This window comes from Trachymyrmex cornetzi, unplaced genomic scaffold (assembly GCF_001594075.2).
Source record: "Trachymyrmex cornetzi isolate Tcor2-1 unplaced genomic scaffold, Tcor1.1 scaffold486, whole genome shotgun sequence".
Classification (NCBI taxonomy): domain Eukaryota; kingdom Metazoa; phylum Arthropoda; class Insecta; order Hymenoptera; family Formicidae; genus Trachymyrmex; species Trachymyrmex cornetzi.
In genome coordinates, this window is record NW_017299684.1 from 2831 (window position 1) to 8824 (window position 5994).

At 44.8% G+C, this 5994-nt stretch overlaps 1 pseudogene; it reads left to right on the forward strand.

The window, feature by feature from the left end:
- Positions 1-2681: 2681 nt before the first annotated feature.
- LOC108765360 (uncharacterized) lies at positions 2682-3489 on the forward strand (annotated as a pseudogene).
- The last annotated feature ends 2505 nt before the right edge of the window (positions 3490-5994 follow it).

The following is a 5994-nucleotide window of genomic DNA, read 5'->3' on the forward strand; positions in this document are numbered from 1 at the left end:
TTTCGCGGTTACAGGTTTTAGGCCGGCATTGCCTCTCTCAGGTTCCTCTCTGCTATCGCCGACGCCGTCGTCGCCGCCGACGCAGTCACCGTCACCGCCGCTGCCGACACCACCTCGTCAGGCTCAAAATGAAGATCAGGAGCAGGAGCATCAGCAACAGGAGCAACGATGTCGACAGCACGAGATCAATAATTTTAATTATATATGTAGATTTACGGGCGGAAAACTCGCGGCAATTTAGGAATTTCGCGATTCTAGGGAGAGAGACGACTTTTGCGATACGGCCGCCACCTGAAGGTAGCGATATCGCTCAATGGCTAGAAAACGCGTTTCGTGAAATCCGAACGTATGCGGTACATACGTGCGAACCGAGCGATTACGGGTTATCGTTTGAGTTGGCTGATCTAGCGCGTGGTCCAGCGGGGTTGTCGTTTCGTCTAGCACGCGACCTAACCGACGAAGACATATGGGGGCTCGTGAGTTCGTTGGCGCAAAGTGCTGAAGGAATCAATATCGCGAAAAATTTCACGGTACGCGTTTTCAGAGTTTCGCTACCTGCCAGTCGCGGACGTCAGTCCAATCAATTAACGCGCGAAGACGTAGCCAAACGCTCGATTTTACAAATTGCCAATTCCGACAATTTATATTTTCCCCGTTCGCTTGTAGCGACACGCGTGCATTACGATCGCGGGCAGTTATGCGTGAGGGAACTACATGAAAGATGGGAATCCGTGAGACAGCAGCGTTCTTCTTTACAACGCGAGTTGGCTAAAGATTTAACGATTTCTGCGGGTATCACGATTCCCGAGAAGGGATGCGGAATTCGTGAAATTGAGCAATTTCAACGGTTTCTCGCAGCGGAAAATATCGTGATAGTTGTTTACAATTTCAGTACTTTTGGTCGCAGCGAGAATCCATTGTACGACGGCTGCGTTACTCTCCTCCCTAGGTCGTGAACCTTCATTCCGTTTAAATATTATGTATTACGAGCGTTCGAGGCATTATCAGCCAATTTTAAACATGAAAGCCGCGGCCGGTTCTCGAGAGGGGTATTGTGTGGCGTGCAACACCGGGTATCGGAACGATAGAGAGCATCGTTGCGCGAAAAAATGTCCGCAATGTTACGCGATTCCATCGTGCGAGGGTTCCGGCGCCGAGTTGGTTAAGTGCGATTCGTGTAATCGTATGTTCTTCGGAAATCCCTGTTTCGAGCGTCATCGTGCAGAAAGATCTTACGACAGAAAATCGGACGCAAGCGTTTGAAAATCCGTTAGAATTTGCAACGACTGCGGACGCTTCGTGAAATCGAATTTGCGTCACGACTACGACGTTATCTTTTGTAAAATTTGTCGCTCGTTGCAAACTTCAAATCATTCTTTTTACATACAGCTTCTTCGTCGTAAAGTCACAGTCGAAGAACCCGAAGAGAGGACGAGTGTTGGGACAATGCGAGAAGAGAACCTGGTAAACGACGAGAATGACGTCGAAAGTGCGAATGATGCGCGAAGTAAAAAAGATCGCGTCGCATTCGTATTCTATGACTTCGAAACCCGACAAGACGAGACGCTCGAAGGAACGAAGAACGTAAAGATACACATACCGACTCTTTGCGTCGCGCAACAAATTTGCAAAACGTGCGCGGAAATACAAGAAATGTCAACGCAACGTCGTTGGTGCGGGGCGCGTGAATTTGTTTTTCGCCATGATCTGGTAAAAGAATTTGTAGATTTCGCAACGTGAATGTCAAAATATTTTAACAAAATAATTTGTATCGCGCATAATGCGAAAGCGTTTGACGCTCAGTTTATCTTAAAATACATCGTAGAACAATTTGGCATAATTCAAGAGCCACGGGTGATTTTGAACGGGACAAAAATTATCATGATGACGGTCGGTAACACGAAATTTATTGACAGCTCAAATTATATACCGATGCGATTATCTAATTTACCTAAGGCTTTCGGACTGCAGGATACATCAGGTAAAGGCATCTTTCCTCTTTTATTCAATAGAAGAGAGCATCAAGCATATATCGGACAAATACCTAGCGCACGGTATTATTCGCCCGAACAAATGAAATCCGAGGAACGCAAGCATTTTATAAAATAGCACGACGATATGACACAATCCGGCTTCATTTTTTATTTTCAATGCGAAATAGTCAAATATTGTCGTAACGACGTAGATATCCTTCGACGGGCGTGCTTGGCTTTCAGGAAAATCTTTCTTGAACGCGGGAGCGTGTGTCCGTTCGTGGAATGCACAACTATCGCTTCTACGTGTATGAAAGCTTTTCGCAGAAACTTTTTACGCGGGGAAGAAATAGGAATCATTCCAGCGGGCGGATACAGATATAGAGATAATCACTCGTGCAAAGCCGTGCAGTGGTTGGTGTGGATGGAGCGTGAGCTCAATCAATGGATAAGCCACGCGGGGCAAGGGCGCTAGTTTCGGATTACCGGTACGGCCGTCGATGGATATTACGAAACTGATTTGGAGAACGAGATGCGATGTTACGTGTTACAATTTCATGGATGCTTTTGGCATGGGTGTCCATCATGCTTCCGAATAAATCGTGAAAGAAAACTCAATTCTTCCACCGATCATGGCGATACGATCGACGCGCGCTATGAGCGACTCTCGCAGCGACATGGCGTCTTCGACGACGGGGATACCTGGTGATGGAGAAATGGGAGTACGATTTCGACCGGGAAATACGTGAGAATAATGAGATGCGTGATTTTCTTGAAAATGCTCAGATAATAAAGAACTCAGCTCTCGATCCGCGCGATGCATTTTTCGGTGGCCGAACGGGGAATATAGCAACCCGATGCGATGTTGCGAGAACGGAGAAAATACGTTACATAGACGTATGCTCTCTGTATCCCTATGTACTGAAAACTTTTCCGATCGGTTACCTAAAGATCTACATCGGAGAGGAATGTTCCGAGTTAATCGGCGTAGCTGCGGATTTCGATTTCAACTCGTTTGAAGGACTCATTCGTTGTAAAGTACTCCCTCCGCGCGATCTCTTTCATCAGGTACTCCCGTATCGCGTACGTGGCAAATTGTTGTTCGCGCTGTGTCGGAATTGCTGCGAAACGTTCTCTCAAGCTGAGTGTACTCACAGTCTCGCCAAGCGTGAATTCGAGGGTACCTGGGTATCCTGTGAATTACGCAAAGCCGTCGAGAAAGATTATCGCGTGTCGGAAGTGAGCGAAATTTGGCAATACAAGGTCACGCGATACGCGGCAGGGTGGATTGTTTACCGGATATATCAATAGTTTTTTGCAACTGAAGCAGAAAGCTAGCGGATGGCCGAACGAATGCGTGGATGACGAAGCTAAGGAGCGATATCTTCGGGAATACGAAGAAACCGAGGGTATCGTTCTCGATAAAAATAACATCGCACGAAATCCAGGTCTACGTTCGGTTGCAAAGCTCTGCTTAAATTCCTTTTGGGGAAACTTCGGTCAACGATTTGCCTAACACCGAGATCTGGTGAAAAATTACCAGCGATTGGCATCTTTGCTCACGAGTCCAGAACACGAAATAACCGATATATTACTCGTCAACGATGAGGTAATATATGTCTCGTGGAGATTGCGAGAACAAGCGGTCGTAGCTTCTCCGCAGACCAACGTGATCGCGGCATTCACAACGGCGCTGGCGCGACTGAAATTATACGAACATTTAGAATCATTAAATAGGCGAGTATTGTATTATGATACAGATTCCTGTATATATATAAGTACAGGCGATCCGAACGAGTACAATTTTTTGGGGGATATGACCGACGAACTCGAGAGCTACGGCGGCGATATATATCGAGTCGTTCGTGTCGGCTGGCCCGAAATTATATGCGTACGCGTTATTCGTACACCGGAAGATCGCCTGCATGAAATTTGTAAAGTAAAAGGAATAACGCTTAATTATAAGAACTCACTTAGGGTAAATTTCGATAGTATCAGGAGATTAATAATAGAAAATGAGAGAGAAAGGTACGGAATAGAAAAAGAAGAAGAAGAAGAAGAAGAAGAAGAGGAAGAAACATCGCGATGTAATATAAGTCTGCGTTTTAGCGCAATCCGGCGCACAGCGTTTCACGAGTTTGTAACGCGAAATGAAACAAAAACGTGCACACCGGTATTGGTAAAACGAAGATTTATCAATAATCGTTATTCTCTTCCCTACGGTTTCATGAGCGAATAACGTTTTCATCTTCTTCTTCTTATTCGAATCGGTTCTCTCTCTTATTTTTAAGTTTGGAACATTAACGAGTTTTCCGACCTCAAACGCTTATTATAGTTTAAGTATGGTATATAAGAAGAATGTAAAAATATTAATGTCAGCTATGTAAGATAAAATGTCAATATTTTTTTTGTAAAATCTTTTTTTATTAACTTTATTATTAAACGGATTAATATAAAATGTACATATCGTGTTTGTAATTTATAATTATGATTATAAGTCTAAGTAAAATATATTTAAATATTAAATAAAATTTAAAACCTAATATTCTCTATTTTCCTTTTCCCTTTTTAAATCAAGTAACGAATAATAAATAAAAATGATCTAATACTTGAAAACGGAAAAAGGTTTCTTTGTCTCTGAATCCCCTCCCTACTAGCGTTTTTCTTTTTTCGACGTAAGTTTTCCCTGAATAACATCGCGTATAAGCTCCTCCCCTCTATGATGCAATTCCGGGGTGACGTTCGCACTTGGTAACGAAATTGTACGCTATTGTGAGCATTGACGCGGAAGTTAAACTTGTATGCGTCGCACCGCGACGAGATCAGCTCTTTGTCCGTCGCGGTGCTCTTCGCTAACGGGACCGCGCGGATGTAAGCTCACCCCCGCCGCGAGGGTCAGCTTATTCCCCCCCCCCCCCCCCCCCCCCTTAAATTTCGTTGCTTTCTCGTGATTATTAAGCGTCGTTTTTCTTTTTACTTTTGAAGTCACGCACGGGAAATCGAATTGATCATTTCGCAAAATGGACGTACGCTGGAAACATCCCTGGACTTCGATCGTGTGCGGGCCGACCGGCTGCGGGAAAACGATTTTCGTAAAGTTTTCTCCGACATTTGCCACTCATGTCCGACGTGAATTTTAAGAGAGTTTTATTTTATTACGCGGAGTGGCAAGAAGCCTATCGTCGGTTACAATTCGACTCTCGTGTAAAAGTGGACGAAGAACAGAGCAGGGGAAGCGACAGCGGTAAATCGTGGATAAAGAAGAATACAATTGAATTTCGCGAGGGTTTACCTCATCCGGAAGATTACTCGAACGATCCGTTTTCTCCAAAATTGGTGATAATCGATGATCTTATGAGAGAATCGTCGTCGAGCGACGCAATCGTTGATCTTTTTACTAAAGACAGTCATCACAAGAACCTCAGCGTTATTCTTATTTCGCAGAATCTCTTCCATCAGGGCCGTGGAGGGTGATCCCGATTGACCACGTCTCGATTGGACACCACCAATCACAGAGACCGGTACTTAGGAGCTTTGTAGTCTCAAGCGCTGTGAGTGGCTCGTGTCAAATTGAGCCGTGTCCAACTGGGTGCCACCCGGGCCGTGGACAGCGTGATATATCTCTCAATGTGAATTACATCGTAGTTTTCAAAAATCCACGTGATCGCGCTCAAATTCGTCATTTAGCGCGCCAAGTATATCCCAACGATCCGAAATTTCTAGAAGAGGCATACTACGACACTACGTTAAGGCCTCACGGCTATTTGCTGCTCGATCTGAAACAATCAACCCCGGACGAGTATCGATTTCGAGCGTGTATTTTTCCCGAAGATACGACTAATTACGTTTACCTGTCACGTAGATCATTTTCGAACGGATTCGTATAAAAGACGAGCACGTGTGATAGTACCAGTCAGTCGTATGTTTTTCTCGCGATGAAGACGAGTGACAAGAAATCGCACAGTGCGACGAAAATCGCCACACATTCGATCGGTAAAAGAAACGCCTGTCTTCTCGCGGC